Here is a 6,610-nt window from a genome sequence, read left to right as displayed (position 1 = left end):
CAGTTTTATGATTAAAGGCTAGATGATTGATTAGACAAAGTGGGCTAAGGCAGTCAGAGGAGCTCTAAACGATGACAAACCAGAGAAAAGAGAAACAGAGGGAGACACTGCAGATAGAACACAGGGTCTGGAAAATAATAATTCCAGCCTGTTCTACCATTTTCCTCTTCTAACATATACCTTTTACCTTTTTATTAGTACTTAGATATACCTGTACTTTAATTAAAAAGAAAAGCATCTAGATAATGATGAGTGATTCTTCTTCTTTAAAATAATTTAGATTTGTCAGCTGTAGGCCTTTGTAACAATTTTCTGCCTTCAGACTGCTAATGCTCTAATAAAGACTCCAAGATGTGATCCTTCAAAGTAAATAAATAAAATAATTTAGAGGTACCTCACTACAATTAGTACAAATGTTTTATTAGAGAGAACTCGGTCATGTGATCATCCAATATGCAATATATGTTGGAAAATAATTTTTGTAGCTAGACCTATTTACACTACTAAAACAATCATAGTTATACTCAAAAGTATATGGGAAAGGTGGTCTATGTAGGTAAACTAGTCATCTCTGGCACACTCCCAAACTTATTTCATTAGCCCAGATGTCCCTTTTGATCACTTGATTTAAATATCAAACAAGTAAACTCTTCCTGTTGTGGACTATAAACATTTGCCACTGAGAGCACACACACACACACACACACACACACACACACACACACGTGATTTGCAACATAAAATCTGTCCCTTGGTGATAGTTAATTTTATACAGTCTTGACTGAGCAATGGGCTACCCAGAAATTTAATTACACATTATTCTGCATATGTCTAAGGATGTTTTTGTATGAGGTTAACATATGAATTAGCAGATTACATACATAGCCCTCACTAATGTAGTGAGAGGCATCCAACAATCTACAGAAAGCCGTGAGAAAATGATACACCTGAGTACAAAGGACCATAATCAGATCTGACTTTATGAACAGAAACATTCATCTTCACTTACATTCAAAATGGAACTTGCAGCAAGGCCTCTCCTGGGTCTACATTTTGCCAACTATAGATTTTGAGCTTTATATTTCCAAAGCCATGTGAACCAATTACCCAAGTTTCTCAGGAGAATCCTGACTAGTATGTCTTCCTCTAGTTATCCTCCTCCAGTTAGCCTCCTCCCAGTAAACGATACTACCTCTGTTTTTTTCACGTCTGTAGGTTTGAACTCCAGGACTGAGTGCTATCCTTGAGCTGATTTGTGCCCAAGGCTAGTGCTCTACCACTTGAGCCACAGTACTACTTCCAGCCTTTTCAGAGTAGTTTATTGGAGATGAGGTCTCATATTTTCCTTCCCTGGATGGCTTTGAAACATGATCTTCAGATCTCATCCTCCTGAGTAGCTAGGATTATAGGCATGTACCTCTGGCACCTGGAACAATGCCACCTCTTGATCACTGATGGACCCTAGCCCTCACAAACTGTATACTTATAGGTAACTATAGAAACCTAAAAACCACCCAACTTCCTCACAGAATTGACACCACATGAGTTATTGCTCTTCCACACATTTCAAATCAACCCTTTCTCTCCATCTCCAGTTTAACCACCTTGGTCAAGTTATTGTCTCAAAGAGATTGCCAAAATGTTTTCTAATTCCTGTTTTAAGTCTTAGTCCATTTCACCATATTTGCAAGTGCATTTTAGCATTATCTTTAAAAGTTACTCATCATCTAAATTTCGCTGCTGCTCAAATCCTTTAATGTATTTGAACTTTTATGACTGATTTTTATCTTAACATACTCTGCAAAGTGGCTCTTCTAATCCTTTCCAATCTTACCTTGTTCTCCTTGTTCACTGATTTTCAGCCATATCAGTTTTCTTTCCAGTCTTCCCATATTCCAAACCCTGTGTTCTTTTTTGTAAGGTTTTATTTATTATGTTGTGAATTAGAATACTGACATTTAAATTTGCATATAATTCTTAACAAACACCAAAAATTAAAAAAAACACAAAACTTTGGAATGCATCTACCTCCAAATGTCTCACTTCCTAAGATATCTAAAAAAACCTTAATTCATTTAGCAACTGTTAGGCTTCAGTTCACTGTGTCTAATTACAGTTGCTAAGGAAAACAGGGGTCCTTAGCATATATAATCTATCACCAGAGGTGTTTTTGACCCCAAGTAATGGAAAGGTAGATTTTTAAACTTTAAAATTAAAAATAATTTTATTGTTATTATTAATGTACAGAAGGATTACCAGTTCATATATCAGGTAATGAATACATTTCTTTTTTGGACAATGACACTCTTTTCTTTGCTTTACCTCAGTTTCCCCATCCTATCCTTGCCCACAAGTTATATAGCTCATTTTCCACATAGTGTATACTGAGTATCATGTCCTTCTTTCTTGCACCCTATTTTTAACCTTCCTAAAAACACCCAAAGCAAACCCAAATACCATTACAAACAACAACCACAACAATAACAACACAAAAAACTATGTCTCCATTTCTTAAAACTCATTTCATTAAATAGTATTTTAAATATTCAGAGAAGTTACACTTTTGTGTTTTTCCCCTAAGGGTATCCTTCTTTAGTATGACTGTGTGTGTGTGAATGCCTGAAGTCCTGTATAGATTTTCATGTCCAGTTATAGTTTAGATCTGACTTTCTAATACAAAAGAAAGCATGTGCTGTTTGTTTCTTTGAGATTTGCTTACCTCACTTAGCATGATTTGTTCTAGCTCTATACATTTCCCAGAAAATGGCATCATTTTTCTAAAGGATGAATAAAATTTTATTGTGTATATATACACCACACTTTATTGTCTATTCATCTGCTGTAGGGCATCTGGGCTATTACCACAGCTTGACTATCATGAATAGTTAAGCAATGAGCAAGGATATGAACTGAACAGATGCCCAAGAGTGGTATGGCTTGGTCATTGGTCATTGGTCATTTTGTATTTAGTTTTTTTATTTTTTATTTGCCAGTACTCAGGCTTGAACTCAGGGCCTGAGCACTGTCCCTGGCTTCTTTTTGCTCAAGGATAGCACTCTACCACTTGAGCCACAGCGCCACTTCTGACTTTTTTCTATATATGTGGTGCTGAGGAATCGAACCCAGGGCTCCATATACACAAGGCAAGTACTTGACCACTAGGCCATATTACCAGCCCTTGTGTTTCATTTTTTTGAGGAACCTGCAGACTGCTTTCCAGAGTGGCTGTACTAATTTACAGTGCCACCAACAATGCATTAGTGTTCCTTTCCCCCACATTGTTACCAGCTTTAGTTGTTGTTCAGTTCCTTGATGTTGGCCAATATAATTAGGATAAGATGAAATTTCAAAGTTGTTTGATTTGCATTTCCTTATTATCAGGGATGTTGATTATTTCTTCACGTATCTATTTGCTGTTATTGTTTCTTCTTCTGAGAAGTCTCTCTTAAGCTCCTTTGCCCATTTATTTCTTAGTCCTGAGAGGTGTTTTTTTTTTTTTTAGCTCCTTGTGTATTTTGAATATTAAGCCTTTGAAGTATTGGAGATAAAGATCTTCTCACAGTCTGTTGGCTACCTAGTTTAGTAACTATTGATTTAGAAACTTTTATTTTGATGCAATCCCATTTGTAAAGCCTCTTTTTTATTTGCTATGTCCTGGGGACACTTTTCAAAAAGTTCCTACCCATACCTATAAGCTGTAATGTTTCTCCTACTCTATCTCCCAGTATTTTCAAAGTTTCAGGTCTGACGCAGAGGTCATTTAGTTGATATTTGTTCATGGTGACAAACGGGGATCCGGTTTTAGTTTTCTACATATACATGTTTACCTAACACCTATTATTGAAAAGGGTATCTTTCCCCCCCACCATATATCTGTGGCTCTCTTGTCAAATCTCAAACAACTCTATGTAGATGGCTCTAGTTTTTAGTTTTCTACTCTGTTTTATTGCATTTCAGCCTTATTTTTGTGCCAATACCAAGCTGTTTTTGTTATTATAATTCTGTAGTAGAGCTTGAGGTCTGGGATCATGACACAACCAGCATTACTTTTTTTTTTTTTTTTTTTTGCCTATAATTACTTTTAGTATTTGAGGTAATTTGTTGTTTCATATGAATTTTTGATTTTTTTTTCTATTTCAGTGAAGGAAGTCATTTGGATTTTGATAGTAATTTCATCGAATTTGTAGATTGTCTTTGACAGTATGACCATGTTGATAATATTAATTGTACATATCCATGAACATGGAAAGTCTTTCCATTTCCTGAGGTCATCTTTGATTTCTTTCTTCAGATTTTTATAGCTTTTAGTATAAAAGACATTTGCTTCCTTGGTTAAGTTTATTCCTGAGTACTTTGGTTATTTTGAGGCCATTGTAAATGGAATAGTTTTACTAATTTCCCTCTCTGCTTGTGTATTATTGATATACAGAAAGGCTTCTGATTTTTTGGTGGTTAATTTTGTATCCTGCTACTTTGCCAAAGTTATTGCTCAACTCTAGGAGCCTGGGTATGGAGTCTCTCAGGTCCTTTAGATACAATATCATGTTGTCTGCACATAGGGATAGTTTGACTTATTCTTTCCATACGGGAATTACTTTTATGCATTCCTCTTGTCCTATTGCTCTGGCTAAGGTTTCCAGAATTATATTAAAAGAGAATGGAGAAAATGTACAACCTTACCTTGTTCTGGATTTTAGAATAATGGTTTTAGTTTTTCAACATTTAGTATGATGTTGGTTGTTGGCCTGTCATATATAGCCTTTATTATGTTGAGGTGTGTTCCTTTTAGTCCTAGCTTCTCCAGAGATTTTAAAACAGACAGATGTTGGATTTTGTGGAAGGCTTTTTTCTGCTCATGTAATTATTGTCTATGTGATGTATAACATTTATTAATTTATGTCTGTTAAACTAGCCCTCTATCACTGGGATAAATATTTTTTTTTGAATAGTGTTGAATTCTTCTGGCTAGTATTCAACTAAGAAGTTTCGTGTCTGTGATTATCAGAGAGATTTCCCCTCCCCCCCCTTTTTTGGTTAGGTTCCTACCTAGGTTTTGGATGAATATAATGCTGGTATCATGTAATGTGTTTGGTAACAATCCTTCCATTTCTATTTCATGGCAGTTTGAGGAGGAGTGGTGTTAGTTCATCTTTAATGGTTTTGTAGAATTTAGCTGTGAGACTATTGGGAATTGGACTTTTTCTTTCGGGAAAACTCTTTATTATTTCCTCTATCTTGTTGTTTTTGTTATGGGAGTGTTTAAATGGTTTATTTATTCTTGGTTCATTTTAGGTATCTTGCATTTCTAGGAATTTATCCATTTCTTCTAGATTTTCCATCTTATTTGAGTATGGGTTTTGAAAGTAGTCTCTCATGCTCTTCTGGATTTCTTAGATGTTTGTTGTAATGTTATCCGTGTCATATTTAATTTTGTTGATTTGAATCTCTTCTTTTTTGTTTTTTTATTTTTTAATGCTGTATTGTAAATGTAAACTAAGAAGCTACAAAAGTATGATTATGAAGCAGAAGGCAACCATTGTAGGTTAAAACTGGGTCACTCTGTAGAGGGCACAAGGACCACATCCACAAAGGTCATCAATAGTAAGATTACTGACAGCATGTCATGTATTGTCTGAATTTTCACTTTTAAAACAAATTTAAGGGGACAATGGCTACTGATGACCTCTTAGCCAAGGAATATAGGAGAGAAACCATCTACAGGTGCCCCAAATCTCCACAAACACATAGCTTTACAGAAATAAGCTTAAAAGCAAGAAAACTCAGGTGACATTGAAGCTTGCTCTTGAGAGGCAATCTGTATTTTAGGATGTTTGAACACACTCTTTCTCTTGCTGTGTAGTTTCCTTTGAAGGAAGAGTGTTTTTTCCCCTCAGTATTAGTTTCCTTCAGTTTTGATCTGTCAAACTTCTCCACTTCAGACATGTCTGGCTTATCACTCATTTTGACTGGAGGCCTCGTGGCTCAGGCAAAGATGTTGGCAGGTGAGGACCACTAGCTGGCTCCGGGATGCTTGAGTGAATCTCTTCTTTTTTGTCAACTTAGTTAGGAGTCTGTCAATTTTATTAATTTTCAAAGAACCAGCCTTTTGTTTTATTGATTCTACATATATCGATATTTTAGCCCCAAATTCATTGATTTCTGCTCTACTTTTCACTATTTCTCTCCATCTAGAAGTTTGGGGTTTGTCTAGTTCCTGTTTTTCTAGAAGCTTTAATGAGTGACGGTGGAGGGGGCAGGCTTGGGAACAGGATAATCTGTAACCCCAGGGGCTGGTGTGCAGGAGACTGGTATGCAAGTGGTGGTGTCAAGGATTTATTGGGGACCATTTGGTTGGGTACCTTTCTAGTAATGTTATGTTATGCAAGTGTGTGTGTGTGTGTGTGTGTGTGTGTGTGTGTGTGTGTGTGTGTGTGTGTCGCCAAGCTGCTGGAATTAATTCAGAAGCTGCCTGTGGTGGCTTCTAGCAGAGAGGAAGGCAGAGAGGTATTTCTGCATGGGGAGGTAGTTTCTGGCTGGACACAACCCCTCCTTGCTGTTACAATTCCCATCAAATCCTGTACCTCATAGAGGCATTGTCTCTGAAAACTAA

At 36.3% G+C, this 6,610-nt stretch overlaps 1 pseudogene; it reads right to left on the bottom strand.

The window, feature by feature from the left end:
- Nucleotides 1-5,600: 5,600 nt before the first annotated feature.
- LOC125359553 lies at nt 5,601-6,031 on the bottom strand (annotated as a pseudogene).
- Nucleotides 6,032-6,610: the final 579 nt, after the last annotated feature.

Source organism: Perognathus longimembris, chromosome 11, assembly GCF_023159225.1.
Source record: "Perognathus longimembris pacificus isolate PPM17 chromosome 11, ASM2315922v1, whole genome shotgun sequence".
NCBI lineage: Eukaryota > Metazoa > Chordata > Mammalia > Rodentia > Heteromyidae > Perognathus > Perognathus longimembris.
Note: the sequence above shows the minus strand (reverse complement) of the source record. Positions and strands in the feature narration are given on the sequence as shown.